The sequence below is a fragment of the Saccopteryx bilineata genome, chromosome 7, assembly GCF_036850765.1.
Source record: "Saccopteryx bilineata isolate mSacBil1 chromosome 7, mSacBil1_pri_phased_curated, whole genome shotgun sequence".
NCBI classification, from domain to species: domain Eukaryota; kingdom Metazoa; phylum Chordata; class Mammalia; order Chiroptera; family Emballonuridae; genus Saccopteryx; species Saccopteryx bilineata.
In genome coordinates, this window is record NC_089496.1 from 72,897,545 (window position 1) to 72,913,632 (window position 16,088).

Genomic DNA, 16,088 nt, shown 5'->3' on the forward strand with positions numbered 1-16,088 from the left:
TAATTATGTTTTATGCAGATTTTTCTTCCCATTTTTTTGGTAAATTTATTTATCTAGTAAAGAAAGTCCCCTTCTACCCCTAACAAAGTTAGGAAAGGTGTGTCCAAATGATCAAGTCTGCCACTACCAGGATTGGAATCTATTAGCATCTTGTGCCTGGATTCCAGGAAACGAAGCTCACATACCTGGTCTCATGCGGCAGAGAGCAGAGCTGAGTCTTGTCCGTGACACACCACCCTGAGTAGCCACTGTGTGCAGATGCCTCTGCTAATGCCAGGGGCACAGAACTGAGTCAGAGGGAGGACCCTGCTCAAGGTGCTCTGCATGAATGCAGAAGATGCTGTGGACACATGAGCATCATGCCACAAGTGAAACAAAATGTTCTAGCACAGCCGTTCTCAACCTGTGGGTCGCGACCCCGGCGGGGGTCGAACGACCAAAACACAGGGGTTGCCTAAAGCCATCGGAAATACATATTTTATTTAAAAATGTATTGTATAATAAATATGTATTTTCTTTTTTTTTTTTTTTTGTATTTTTCTGAAGCTGGAAACAGGGAGAGACAGTCAGACAGACTCCCGCATGCGCCCGACCGGGATCCACCCGGCACGCCCACCAGGGGCGACGCTCTGCCCACCAGGGGGCGATGCTCTGCCCCTCCGGGGCGTCGCTCTGCTGCGACCAGAGCCACTCTAGCACCTGGGGCAGAGGCCAAGGAGCCATCCCCAGCGCCTGGGCCATCTTTGCTCCAATGGAGCCTTGGCTGCGGGAGGGGAAGAGAGAGACAGAGAGGAAGGAGGGGGGGTGGAGAAGCAAATGGGCGCTTCTCCTATGTGCCCTGGCCGGGAATCGAACCCGGGTCCCCCACACACCAGGCCAACGCTCTACCGCTGAGCCAACCGGCCAGGGCCTAAATATGTATTTTCTGATGGCTCTAGGAGACCCGTGTTTTGGTCATTCGAGCCCCGCTGGGGTCGTGGCCCACAGGTTGAGAACTGCTGTTCTAGAAGGTTATTAGACAAGGTTCTATGGAAGCTTACTTTGGCCTGCCAACATTTGGAAGGCTTCAATCAGAAGTGACTTTAAACTGGGTCTTGAAGGATAGGTATGCTGAGTCTATTCTAGGTAACAGAAAGAGCAGTGGTCAGCAAATGCTGAATGCCTAGAGGAGCACAAAGGGTGACACAGGTTCACACTCCCCTGACTACCTTCTGCATGTCTGGTTCTGAGGGGACTCACTCCAAGGTATAGCTGACTGTGCTCTTGAAATCCTGAATGACTGAGAGGGGTGATAGTGAGGGTTATCCAGAGAAACAGAACCAACAGGATATATGTATATATAAATGTATGTGTGTATGATTGATTGGCTCACACAGTCATAGAGGCTGAGAAGTCCCAGGATCTGCTGTCTGCAAACAGGAGACCCAGGAAAGCTGGTGGTGGAATTCAGTCCAAGTCTGAAGGCCAGAGAGTGATGGGAGCCAATAGTGTTAGTCACAGTCCAAGGGCAGAAGAAGATGAATGTCTCAGCTCAAGCAGTCTGGCAGAAAAGGGACAAATTCTTCCTTCTTCTACCTTTTATTGCACTAAGGTCCGCAATGGATTGGACGAGGCCCATCCACACTGGGGGCAATCTGCTTTACTCAGTACACTAATTCAAATGCTAATCCAGTTAAGTTGACACATAAAATTAATGATGATGGCATCTGGATGTAGAGGAATCATGTGGGTTCATGGGCGGGGACAGGGGAGAAGGAGAACCTGTGTACATTTAGACCAAATGACATTTTGTATTGTATTAACAAGGTTGCCTCAAGTCCCTATAAAGCTTGTTCAAAATGGCATGCTTTAAGTTTATTTTCAGGAGTGACGTCAGAGAAATGGCACTGTGAGGAGAGCTCCTGATACCTCTCCCTGAAATTTCAACAAATTCAACAACTAGAGACAGAAAAACAACCACAGGAGCATCTGAAATACACAAGCATCAAAGGTACGACTGGGCGAAAAGATGGCTGAATATATAATCCACTCTGAAGGAAATAAGACGGAGAACAGAGTATTCTGCTTTCCTCACTGACCTGAGCAAGGGCTGCTTTCACTTGGAACTGAGAGGAAGAGAGGGCTGGGGGTGCAGAAAAAGCTGGGCTAGGGCAAAGACATTCAAGCTGGGGAAAGGATAGGCTGGTGGCTCAGCCCTCGTGGAGCTAATGCCAGTGGCAGACCCCGGCAGAGGTGGGCAACCAGTTGCCTTGTTTATTCCCAGTATCCTGGTCAGGTCAGCGAGCATGGGCAGTGTGCAAGTGGATCCACCTGGTGGGCACCCATGTTCCTGGACAGAGGGGCTGGGTTGGAGACTGTCTGTAGTGGCCCTCTGTGTGGGCTAAGACCAGAGTTCCTATATGATCCCGGCTTCCCAAATAACAGCGCGCGGGAAGTGCACCAGAGCCAGCTTCTCTACACCCGGACCTGTCCAGGAGTGGTGCCTCAGCCAGCCATACAGGCTAACAAAGCACATTCCCGGGAAAGAAAACTGCGGAAGTGCTGGGGAGAAGGGTGCACAGGCAGCTTGCAGGCAGCCTCTGGAAAGCAGACTCATGGAATGCTGAGAGGAGCCTAATCTGCAGTCTGCTCACTGCCCGGCTGGCTTACGCTAGCAGCTCTGGCTGACAAAGCCTTCTTTCCCAGGCCTATGATTTACACGGACCCAGAGGAGGGGCTTGATAGTTCTTAGGGCCTCTTGCTCTGCAGGCAGTGGCTGGGGAAACTTCACAGCTGGGTCCCTAGGCTACTAATTCAGGAAGGAGAGATTTAGGAAGAAGCTCAGGGAAAACAGACTCTCCAATTGTTGGAGCCTGCAAACGCTGACAAGCCCCGCCTACCAACAGGACTGAGGCCTAGTTTATGTCATCACTATAGTGACACATCAACTGCAAATCTCTGCCTAAGAGTGCCACAGGGGCGGAACCTAGGGTACAATGCCACCAGCCAAAAAGAGAGAAGAAAGAAAAAGGAAGAAGATAACCTCTCAAAACCAGGAAAAATCTACAGTCTTTATAACGTTTTCCATTTTTTTCTTGTATATTTTTTCTTCCACCTTGGTCATTTTATCCTCTTTCAGTTTTATTCTTTTCATTCTGAACTTTATTACCTATAGGTGTTACATTTTCCATTCTTTTTTTTTCCTATGAGTGTTCCATTCCAAAAAACTTAACTCAATTTTTTTCTCTCTCTTTCTTTTTGTTTCTTCTTTTCTCTTTTACTTTTTCTCTCGAATTTCATGCACAAACAAATTATTTTATTCTGGTTCAAATTTTTTCTTTGTGGCATTTTTGTGTGCTTTTTACTTTTTATCTCTTTAGCGTTTCCCCCAACTCCGGCTCTTCATTCTATGTAGTTTTTGTTCCACTTAATACAATAGAATTTTTATTTTTCACTGTATTTTTTCTTTTTTCTTCTCTTATCATACACTATTTCTCTCATTTGACTGTCATTTACAAACAAATTATTTTATTCTTGATCCAAATTATTTCCTTGTGGCATTTTGTGGGTTCTTGCCTCATTTTTTGCCTCTTTGTCACTCCCCCCCAACTCAGGCCCTTTGTTCTACATATTTTTGTTCCACTTAGCACAATAGAATCTTCAGTTTTACACTGCATTTTCTCAAAAAAATTTTTTTTCTTATCAACTCTTATTAGTGTTATTAACAATACCACTCTCAAATGCCACTAAGGAAAAGGAAATCAAATATCATAGATTCAATAAACAGAGATGTAGCTCAGATAGATGAGGAAAAATCTACAGAAAAAAATTTCAATAGCTTGGAAACACTGGAGTTAAATGACAGAGAATTTAAAATTAAAGTCCTGATAATGCTCAGGGATATACAAGAAAGAACAGAAAGGCAATTTAGGGAGCTCAAAAAACAATTCAATGGACAGAAAGAATACATCACCAAGGAAATTGAAACTATGAAAATGAATCAAACAGAGATGAAAAACTCAATTCATGAACTGAAAAATGAGGTAGCAAGCTTAGCCAATAGAACAGGCCAGATAGAGGAGAGAATTAGTGACATAGATGACAGGCAACTAGAGGCACTACAGAGAGAAGAGGAGAGAGACTCACAAATTAAATTAAATGAGAAATCCCTACAGGAATTGTCTGACTCCATCAGAAAGAGCAACATAAGAATAATAGATATATCAGAAGGAGAAGAGAGAGAAAATGAATTGGAGAACATATTCAAACAAATAATAGAGGAGAACTTTCCAAACTTGTGGAAAGAACTAAAGCCTTGAATTCAAGAAGCAAACAGAACACTGAGTTATCTTAACCCTAACAAACCTACCCCAAGGCACATCATAATGAAAATGGCACAAACCAATGACAAAGAAAAAATTCTCAAGGCAGCCAAGGAAAAGAAGAATACAACATATAAAGGAAGGCACATTAGATTATCAACAGATTTCTCAGCAGAAACTCTACAAGCTAGAAGTGAGTGGACCCCAATATTTAAAGTTCTGAAAGAGAGGAACTTCCAGCCAAGAATACTATACCCATCAAAGCTACCCTTCAAATACAAAGGAGAAATAAAAACATTCACAGATATAGAAAAGATGAGGGACTTTATCACCAGAAAACCCCCAGTTCAGGAAATACTAAAGGGGGTTTTCCAACCAGATACAAAGAACAAAACAAAACAAAACTACAAGTAAAAGCTCCATCAAGATCGCAATAAAAACAAGATTAATCTGTGACAACAAAAACAAAAAAGGGGAGAGGACAAAGATTAACAGTAGCAAAGGAGGATGGAGTGCAGAAGCACTTATGAGATAATGTGCTACAATGAATATGATATGTATCCTTTCCATTAATGGTAACCACCCCTGAAAAAAACACCACAGAAGCACATGGCTTGAAAAAAGAAATAACAGAGGAAAGAAGTATGGATTACAACCAAACAAAAACAAATTATAGAAAAACAAAAGAGAAGAACCAAACAAGATACAAAACTATCAGAAAGCAATATATAAAATGGCAATAGGAAACCCTCAAGTATCAATAATTATACTAAACGTAAATGGATTGAACTCACCAATAAAAAGACACAGAGTAGCAGAATGGATTAAAAAAGAAAATACAACTGTATGCTGCCTACAAGAAACACATCTAAGCTACAAGGATAAAAATAAATTCAGAGTCTTTGGTTGGAAAACAATACTCCAAGCAAATAACATGCAAAAAAAAGCAGGTGTAGCAATACTCATATTTAACAATGCTGACTACAAGACGGCAAAGGTAATCAGAGACAAAAACAGTCATTTCATAATGATAAAGGGGACACTGAATCAAGAAGATATAACACTTCTTAATATATATATGCACCAAACCAAAGAGCACCAAAATATATGACAGCTACTGACTGACCTAAAAACAAAAATCAACAATAATACAATCATGCTGGGAGACCTCAATACACCACTGACAGCTCTAGATCGTTCATCCAAACAGGAAATCAATAAAGAAATATTGGCCTTAAATGAAACACTAGAACAATTGGATATGATAGATATCTACAGGACATTTCATCCCAAAGTGCTAGAGTATACATTTTTCTCTAGTGTACATGGAACATTCTCAAGAATCGACCATATCTTGGGCCACAAAAATAACATCAACAAATTTAGAAAGATTGAAATTATACCAAGCATATTTTCTGATCATAAAGCCTTGAAACTAGAATTCAACTGCAAAAAAGAGGTAAACAAACCCATAAAAATGTGGAAACTAAACAACATATTTTTAAAAAATGAGTGGATCAAAGAAGAAATAAGAGCAGAGATCAAAAGATACATACAGTCAAACGAAAATAACAATACGACATATCAGAATCTCTGGGATGTAGCAAAAGCAGTAATAAGAGAGAAGTTCATATCACTACAGGCCTATATGAACAAATAAGAGAGAGCCCAAGTAAACCACTTAACTTTACATCTTAAGGAACTAAAAAAGAAGAACAAAGACAACCCGAAACCAGCAGGAGAAAGGAAATAATAAAAATCAGAGCAGAAATAAATGAAACAGAGAACAGAAACACTATAGAAAAAATTAATAAAACAAGGATCTTGTTCTTTGAAAAGATCAACAAAATTGACAAATCCTTGGCAATACTCACTAAGGAAAAAAGAGAAAGGACTCATATAAACAAAATCCAAAATGAAAGAGGAGAAATCACCACAGATATCATAGATATACAAAGAATTATTGTAGAATACTATGAGAAACTATATGCCACCAAATTTAACAATCTAGAAGAAATAGATAAATTTCTAGAACAATACAATCTTCCTAGACTGAGTCATGAAGAAGCAGAAAGCCTAAACAGACCCATAAGCAGGGAGGAAATAGAAACAACTATCAAAAACCTCCCCTAAAATAAAAGTCCAGGGCTAGACGGCAATACTAGTGAATTCTATCAAACATTCAAAGAGGACTTGGTTCCTATTCTACTCAAAGTCTTCCAAAAAATTGAAGAAGCAATACTGCCAAGTACATTTTATGAGGCCAACATAACCTCATACCGAAACCTGGCAAGGACAACACAAAAAAGAAAACTACAGACCAATATCTCTAATGAATACAGACACTAAAATACTAAACAAAATACTAGCAAATAGAATACAACAACACATTAAAAAAATAATTCATCATGATCAAGTGGGATTCATCCCAGAATCACAAGGATGGTTCAACATACATAAAGTGGTTAACGTAATACACCATATCAACAAAACAAAGAACAAAAACCATATGATCTTATCAATAGATGCAGAAAAGGCATTCAATAAAATACAACATCATTTTATGTTTAAAACACTTAACAAAATGGGTATAGAAGGAAATATCTCAACATAATAAAGGCCATTTATGATAAACCATCAGCTAACATCATAATAAATGGCATAAAACTGAGGACTTTTCCCCTAAAATCAGGAACAAGACAAGGTTGTCCACTCTCTCCACTCTTATTCAACGTAGTGCTGAAAGTTCTAGCCAGAGCAATCAGACAAGAGAAAGAAATAAAAGGCATTTATATTGGGAAAGAAGAAGTAAAGGTTTTTTTGCAGATGATATGATCCTGTACATCGAAAAACCCAAAGACTCCACAAAATTACTACTAGAAACAATAAACCAATACAGTAAGGTCTCAGGATACAAAATTAATATACAAAAATCTATTGCTTTCCTATATGTCAACAATGAAATATCAGAAGACAAACTAAAAAAAATAATCCCCTTCATGGTTGCAATAAAAAAAATATTTAGAAATAAACATAACAAAGAATGTAAAGGACCTATATAATGAAAACTACAAAGCATTGTTAAGGGAAATCGAAAAAGGTATAATGAAATGGAAAAATATTCCATGTTCTTGGATAGGAAGAATAAATATAGTCCAAATGACTATATTACCCAAAGCAATAGACAAATTTAACGCAATTCCCATCAAAATTTCAATGTCATTTTTTAAAGAAATGGAACAAAAAATCATCAAGTTTATATGGAACTATAAAAAACCCCGAATAGCCAAAGCAATCCTAAGGAAAAAGAATGAAGCTGGGGCATTACAATACCTGACTTCAAATTATATTATAGAGCCATGATAATCAAAACAGCATGGTACTGGCAGAAAAATAGACACTCAGACCAATAAAACAGAATAGAAAGCCCAGAAATAAAACCACATGTATATGGTCAAATAATTTTCGATAAAGGGGCCAACAACACACAATGGAAAAAAGAAAGCCTCTTCAACAAATGGTGCTGGGAAAACTGGAAAGCCACATGCAAAAGAATAAAACTTGACTACAATTTGTCCCCTTGTACTAAAATTAATTCAAAATGGATCAAAGACTTAAATATAAGACCTGAAACAATAAATTACATAGAAGAAAACATAGGTACTAAACTCATGGACCTTGGTTATAAAGAGCACTTTATAAATTTGACTCCAAAGGCAAGGGAAGTGAAGGCAAAGATAAATGAATGGGACTACATCAGACTAAGAAGCTTTTGCACAGCAAGAGAAACTGACAACAAAACAAACAGCCAACTAAATGGATGATAATATTTTCAACCAACAGCACAGATAAGGGCCTTATATCCAAATATACAAAGAACTCACAAAGCTCAGTAACAAATAAGCAAACAATCCAATTAAAAAATGCGGAGAGGACCTGAACAGACACTTCTCCCAGGAAGAAATACAAATGGCCCACAGATATATGAAAAAATGCTCATCTTCATTAGCTCTTAGAGAAATGGAAATCAAAACTACAATGAGATACCACCTCACACCTGTTAGATTGGCTATTATCAACAAGACAGGTAATAACAGGTGTTGGAGAGACTATGGAGAAAAAGGAACCCTCATTCACTGCTGGTGGGAATGTAAACTAGTACAACTATTATGGAAGAAAGTATGGTGGTTCCTCAAAAAATTAAGAATAGAATAGAATATATTCCAGCAATCTCTCTACTCAGTATTTATACCCAAAACTAAAAAACATTGGTATGTAAAAACACATGCACCCCCATGTTCATTGCAGGATTATTCACAGTGGCCAAGACATGGAAGCAACCAAAGTGTCCTTCCATAGAGGATTGTATAAAGAAGAAGTGGTACATACAGTGTGTCCGTAAAGTCATGGTGTACTTTTGACAGGTCACAGGAAAGCAACAAAAGACAATAGAAATGTGAAATCTGCACCAAATAAAAGGAAAACCCTCCCAGTTTCTGTAGGATGATGTGGCAGCATGTACGCATGTGCAGATGATGACGTAACACCTTGTATACAGCGGAGCAGTCCACGCCATGCCAGTCGAGATGTGGACAGTACAGAGGAAAGTTCAGTGTGTTCTGTGGCTCGCTAAATTTGAATCCATGACCAAAGTGCAACGTGAATATCGGCGCATTTATAATGAAGCGCCACCACATAGGAAAAACATTACTCGGTGGGATAAGCAGTTGAAGGAAACTGGCAGTTTGGTGGAGAAACCCCGTTCTGGTAGGCCATCAGTCAGTGATGAGTCTGTAGAGGCTCTACGGGATAGCTACCTAAGGAGCCCTAAAAACTCTATGTGTGAGCCCACATCGAACTGCACTGAATAGGTATGAAACTGGGAGAGCTTTCTTTTTATTTGGTGCAGATTTCACATTTCTACTGTCTTTTGTTGCTTTCCTGTGACCGGTCAAAAGTGCACCATGACTTTACGGACACACTGTATATACAATGGAATACTACTCAGCCATAAGAAATGATGACATATTTCCATTTACAATAACATGGATGGACCTTGAGAACTCACTGAGTGAAATAAGTAAATCAGAAAAAGCTAAGAACTATATGGTTTCACACATATGTGGGATACAAAACATGGACCTAGATAAAAGTGAAGTGGTTATTGAGCATGGGGGGGTTGGGGTAGGAAAGTAAAGAGGGACAGATATACGGTGACAGAAAATAATTTGACTTTGGGTGATGGGCTCACAACACAATGAACACAAATGCTATAGAGATGTTTACTAGAAACCTAGTACTCTTATTGATCAATTTCACACCATTAAATTTAATTTCTAAGTTAAAAACAATCCTTTCTTGGTGGGTACTTTGAAGGCATCCCTCAGTTTTCTCCTGGCTCAGTTATTATGGATAAGTCTGTGGTCAGTCTTAACAACCACCTAACTGCTTGGGATTTATTTCTTCTAGGATTCCTTTAATAATGCTTCAATTCAGGCAATTCCTCAAGAAGACAAAAGAGAGCTGTTTTCGTCTTCTGATTTCATATCGAGCATCTTATTTGTTGCTTTATCACTGTGTTGTTTTCCTCTGAATTCCAGAACAGATTCTAAAGTTTGTCCTCCATAACAATTATTTTCCTTCTGGTTCCATCAAGGCTACGTTTTTATCTCCTTTTTCAACTGACTGAATGAGGCCTGCCCACACCAGGGAGGGCCATCCGCTCTACTCGTTCTACTGACTTAAGTATGCTAATCTCACTCAAAAGATGCCCTCACAGACATTCTCAGACATTTGACCGAATATCTGGGCACCCTGTGGCACACAAGTTGACACACAAAAGCCCACTGCACCCAGACTGAAGGGTTCCCAAACTGGGACTTCCAGGGGTACAAGTGGAAATGTCCTGGCCCGAGGTGTCACCCTATGCTGCCTGAATGCAAAAAGGCAGGGAAGAGGTGGAGAGATAAACTGAGGCACAGAACCCACATAATGTGTTCGGGAGACAGGAGTTCAGGAAGGGGGGTAGGGGGCGGTGGCAGCTAGGATCTGGAATGGTTGCCAGGGCCACGTGTAGAAGAAGGCTTTGTATTCTATGCCAAGCAACGTGTCCTTTAGCCAGCATTTAATGAAGGGTTTAACCAAGGGAGAGAGACAATCTGATTTGCATTTTAGAAAGGTCTCTGACATGCCTCCCAATATTGGGCACAACACTCCTGGTATTCATTACTCAAATGCCAACTGAAACGGGCTCTGGAAAGGCTATAATAAAACCGCATCTGTGAGAACTGTCAAACGTAAGCCTGTTCTTATCTGCAGTGACAGCTGAAATCAGGGACTGTGGGTCCACGCCAGCTAGGCTAGTGCCTGCTTTGGTCCCCATGGGGACAGGGCCACATCTTCATCTTTAGCTTCATTTACAGCCCAAAACCCCTCTCTATGTAGCAACCAGAGTGGTTATAGGGTACAACACATCAGAAACTGCGCCCCATCCTGGCCCCAACATCAATGGCTTTCGTTGTACCTGAGGTACAGTCCAAACAGCTCACCCAGCCTCCAGGCCTTGCATGGCACCTCCTTTCTCTCCAGCCCTGCTCACTACATTGTAGCCACAAGAACCTCCTCCTTGTTGTCATATATGCCATGCTCAGCCTCAGGGCCTTTGCACCTGCCTGCCCTTCTCCTTGCCTGGAGCATTCTGCCCTCTTTCTCACAGCATTGGTTCCTTCTGCTCCTTTAGGGCTGAGCTTCGTCACTTCCATAGAGAGGTCCTCCTTCATTCAAGTAAGTGACTCTGTTACTCTTCGTCATAAATCTGTTCATTTTCTTCCAGGCTCCTTTGACAATCTGTAACCATTTCATCTATTACTGTGTTTATATCTTGTCCATCTCCCCTGCTACACTGTAGGCACCAAGAAAGCAGGGATGTTGTTCACCTTCAAGTCACTCATACTTAGAACATTTCCTAGCACATAATAAACATTTGGTAACTAGTTGCTGATTAAACAAACAACATAAAAATAACGCCCATGGTCTAGCACTGGTTAGAATACCTATTATAATTATTGCCTTAATGTTTAATACTAGACAAACCCAAGGGAGATGAAAGTAGAAGAGGGAGTGATACTTATAATACCTTACAAAATGATCATTTCACATAACTGCACATTTTATCCTGTGGTAAGCAAGTACTACGAACAATACTATGTACAAGCACATGGCACACATTGCCTCTACTCTAGGCCAGCCTGCTAAGGCAAGCATTCTAGAACAGGGGCTGGGAACCTTTTTGGCTGAGAGAGCCATGAACGCCACATATTTAAAATGTAATTCCATGAGAGCTATACAACAACCCGTGTACGTTATGCATTATCCAATAAAAATTTGGTGTTGTCCCGGAGGACAGCTGTGATTGGCTCCAGCCACCCGCAACCATGAACATGAGCGGTAGGAAATGAATGGATTGTAATACATGAGAATGTTTTATATTTTTAACGTTATTATTTTTTTATTAAAGATTTGTCTGCAAGACAGATGCAGCCATCAAAAGAGCCACATTTGGCTTGCAAGCCATAGGTTCCCGACCCCTGTTCTAGAATCTCATTTACCCAACTAATAAACTGAGGTTTAGAGAAGCTAAGTGACTTTCTAGGTTCAAACAGATTGAAGATGACAAAAATGAGACTTAAACTTAGGTCTGTACTATCACCAAGCCCCATTTTTTTTTTCTTTTACCGTATCATGTGGCTGTGCTTCCTCACTGGTTTATCTCCAGTGCCCAGGGCACCTCTGCAGAGAGTGGGCACTCAATAAATATTGAGTGAATGAATGAAATGAAACACTTAAGTACCAGTAAGTAGTTTCTCATGGCATAGGGCCCAGTATATGGTCTGGTACATAGCAGCTGCTTGAGAAATATTTGAATATTTGTATTTTTATTTAGAAAAGGAGAAATAAGTACTTTCGTTTTAGGAGTACAGGAGGGATGATGGAGGGCTTCTAGCTGGGCCAGAGGATTCTCTAGCCCAGGGGTTCTCAACCAGGAGCGACTCGGCCTCAAGGGGACACTTGGCAGTGTCTGCGGAAATGTTTGGCTGCCACAACTGGGATACCAGCAGCACCTCGTGGGTGTCCTGTGGGCAGAGGGCAGGGGTGCTGCTGACAATCCTGAAGTGCCCAAGACCGCCTCTCCCAAGAATGCCATCTCCGACTCCGAATGGGAGCAGTGCCAAGACTGAGAGACTCTGCCCCCGCCTGAGCAGTGGAAGGACAGTGGAGAAGGGGCAGGGTGGAAGAGTGGCTTCAGCTTTGTGCCTGTGTCAGGAACTACAGAAAGGACAGGTGTAAGAGAGAAATGAGGGGCGACAGGAAGATTTCCTGTCAAACAGCTTTCACAATCAAGTCTGTCAGGTTTAATGACATTTTCAAATAGATGTGGTTATAGATTCAAAACCCATCAACAGATTTTTAGACAGAAAGTCACTCTGGAGGAGACAGTCTTCAATAAGAGGACCCTCAATGGCCCTTCTTAGTTATGCAGCTGGAGCAAGAGGAAGGTGGGGTGGCCCTGGCCGGTTGGCTCAGTGGTAGAGTGTCGGCCTGGCGTGCAGAAGTCCCGGGTTCGATTCCCAGCCAGGGCACACAGGAGAGGCGCCCATGTGCCTCTCCACCCCTCCCCCTCTCCTTCCTCTCTGTCTCTCTCTTCCCCTCCAGCAGCCGAGGCTCCATTGGAGCAAAGATGGCCCGGGCGCTGGGGATGGCTCCTTGGCCTCTGCCCCAGGCGCTAGAGTGGCTCTGGTTGCAACAGAGCGATGCCCTGGAGGGGCAGAGCATCGCCCCCTGGTGGGCAGAGTGTGGCCCCCTGGTGGGCGTGCCGGGTGGATCCCGGTCGGGCGCATGCGGGAGTCTGTCTGACTGTCTCTCCCCGTTTCCAGCTTCAGAAAAATACAAAAGAAAAAAAAAATAACTGTCTTTGTCTGACCAGACTGTGATAGGCTTATGGGAAGATGGATTATTCTGAGAACTGATCTCAGTGATGAGGAGTAGGGTAGGGGAGAGAGCAGAGGGAAGAAGGTAAAGCTGGTTGATCACCACGATGAACAGCTGGGCTTGATTCCACAGGGACCTTCTGAGAACAGGATGTGCTTCCTGGTTTTCCACCCAGATACTAAAGATGAAGCATTTATCTGCCGGCTCCCACTCTCCGTTGGTCAAGAGGCCCCATGGAATGTTAACTTTCTTCCTCCCTCATATGCTGGCGGGAGTGGATGCTGGTTGGGTTCCCACAGGCGGCTCATGCTGAGGCTTGAGAGAGGCCCAGGGACAGGAAGTGAGGGATTTGTGAGGGAGCCATGGCCAGGAGCTGCCAGGCTACACTTGTGCAAAGCTGATTGCTCTAGAAACCGCTGGGGTAAAAGGCTGACAAGAGGATGGGAGGCAAAGCGTAAGTGGTGGCTGATACAGTCTGACCCGCACGTGGCGTGTACCACTGAGCCTTTGCTGTGGGGCCGCCCACCATCTCCTCAAGACTTACTACGGGAGGGCCTGCTACAGTCCTGCTGCTGTGGCTGGTCCTCAGGCAGACACTGATATACATGGTCTTTCTCTCTCCCCTCCCCTCCAGAATTCCCATTGCTTGGTCTAGTAGTTTGGCTGAACTAGGTTGCTTGGATGGTGGGATGACCTAGACCAGGGGTCCCCAAACTACGGCCCGCGGGCCGCATGCGGCCCCCTGAGGCCATTTATCCGGCCCCCACTGCACTTCCGGAAGAGGCACCTCTTTCATTGGTGGTCAGTGAGAGGAGCATAGTTCCCATTGAAATACTGGTCAGTTTGTTGATTTAAATTTACTTGTTCTTTATTTTAAATATTGTATTTGTTCCCGTTTTGTTTTTTTACTTTAAAATAAGATATGGGCAGTGTGCATAGGGATTTGTTCATAGTTTTTTTTATAGTCTGGCCCTCCAACGGTCTGAGGGACAGTGAACTGGCCCCTTGTGAAAAAAGTTTGGGGACCTCTGACCTAGACCTTCACCCCTAAGGGGTCCAAACCCTTAGTGTACTTACACTATAGGCTAGCAGTTGCTACATTTGCCCCTTTACATTTATCTGTGAGTGAAAAAGCACCAAGAACATCTCAGAGTGTCCAGAGTTTCCGTGCAGCCGCCTCTCAGACCCCGTGGTGCAGCAGCAGCCTTGGTTTCTAGCATTAATCAGAGTCAATGGTTCCTATCAACGAAGCCCAAAATGACTAGGCAGTAGTCATAGCTTCCAGTTCAGGGGAACTTATTGTATTCCTGCTACAAGCCTTCCCTGGTGGGAAGTCACAACCTAGGATCCAGCAAAAGTTCAACTTACGGAGACAGGAAACCCACATCTTGCATGAAAGTCAGCTGGCACAGAGCTGCAGTTGGGACATCAGTGGCTTAGTTTACAATGCCCACCACCACCATCCTGTCTCTTCATCTAGTATGTGCAGAAGCCACATGGATGAACTGAGTACCAGAGACATGATGGGGACACCACCCTTGCATTCCTAAAACCTTTGACGGGGACACTAGCATTTGCCCCTATGCCAAGGGGAAACAACAGAATTGTGACAGAGACCCATGGTTCACAAAACCTAAAATATTTACTGTCTGAACCTTCACAGACAATGTTTGCTGAGTCCTGCTTCTTCCTGCAGCTGATGGGTACTCCATTAAGGATTTATAATACGTGTCTACTAAAATGTAGCAAGAGAGGAATCAGGTGGGCATGGAAGTGGGATGTGCACGGGGAGAGAACCAGTCTGGACCTGGTCAGCCTTCCAGCCCTGTCCTTTACTGAGAACATGGACAAGTCACTCCATCTCTCGAAGCCTCAGCTTTCCCATGTATAAACCTGGAAGTCCTAGTTCCCATTCTTTCTAGTTTACAGTCACTATAAACACCAAGAGGATAGGTATAAAAATCACTCGGAAAATTGCAAAGTGCTATTAAAATGCAAGGTATCGTTATTCGCTCCTCAATGCGATGACCTTCAAGGCCACAGCAGGGGAAAGGTCCTTCATCAGCCCAGCCCTGTATGAAGGTTCGTGTGTGAAGTCCCTGTCTGCCTCGTGCAGGTTTGGTCTGTGGGCCCTAAACAGAGAGCAGGCTCCTCAGGTCCTCTGCCAGGCTGGGCCCTGCCTGGAGTGTGACCCACAGATCTCAGAGACCCACAGAATCCATGACCTGGGAGAGGAGGCGTTTGGGCCTAAGACACTCGCAGGTGGAGGGGGGGATAGGGCCTCTGCAGGGAGGTGTGTTTTAGATACACGAGGGATTGTAAACCAAATCATTTGAGGGGAGAAATGAGAGGTGAGCCTAGGAGAGAAACCTTACAGATGCCTAAATTTCAGTAAGTGTAAGGAGGAAGGGATCAAACTGAGGAGCTAGAAAAGGTGTGAGAAGAGACAGGCACCCGGAAGCCAGAAATCCTGGGTCTAATTCTGCTATTGTCACTTCTTTGCTCCGTGGCTTTGGATAAGTCACTTGACCTCTCTGCGCTTTGATTGTTCTCACCTTTAGAATGGAAGTGGTGAGAGTTTCTGCCTCTCGGGTTGGGTGAGAGATTCAAAAAAGGCTTGTGGCTGCTCTGCCTCCAGGGAGCCCAGCCCAGCCCCCACCCCCGGCGTGGGGCCCTCTCTCCCCGACACCACCCTTCTTTTGCCTTTGTAACTGGTCTCCTGAAGCCCATTTCTTCTACCTCCATGACTTTCTAAATAAACTTTCTCTTATAAAGAAAAAAAAAGAAAAGACTGTAGAA

The 16,088-nt window shown here is 42.9% G+C and overlaps 1 long non-coding RNA gene across 1 annotated transcript in view; it reads right to left on the reverse strand.

Moving 5' to 3' along the window:
- Positions 1-16,088, reverse strand: part of LOC136310946 (uncharacterized) — an 89,726-nt gene that overhangs the window by 65,035 nt on the left and 8,603 nt on the right. The gene's annotated exons all lie outside the window — the stretch shown is intronic.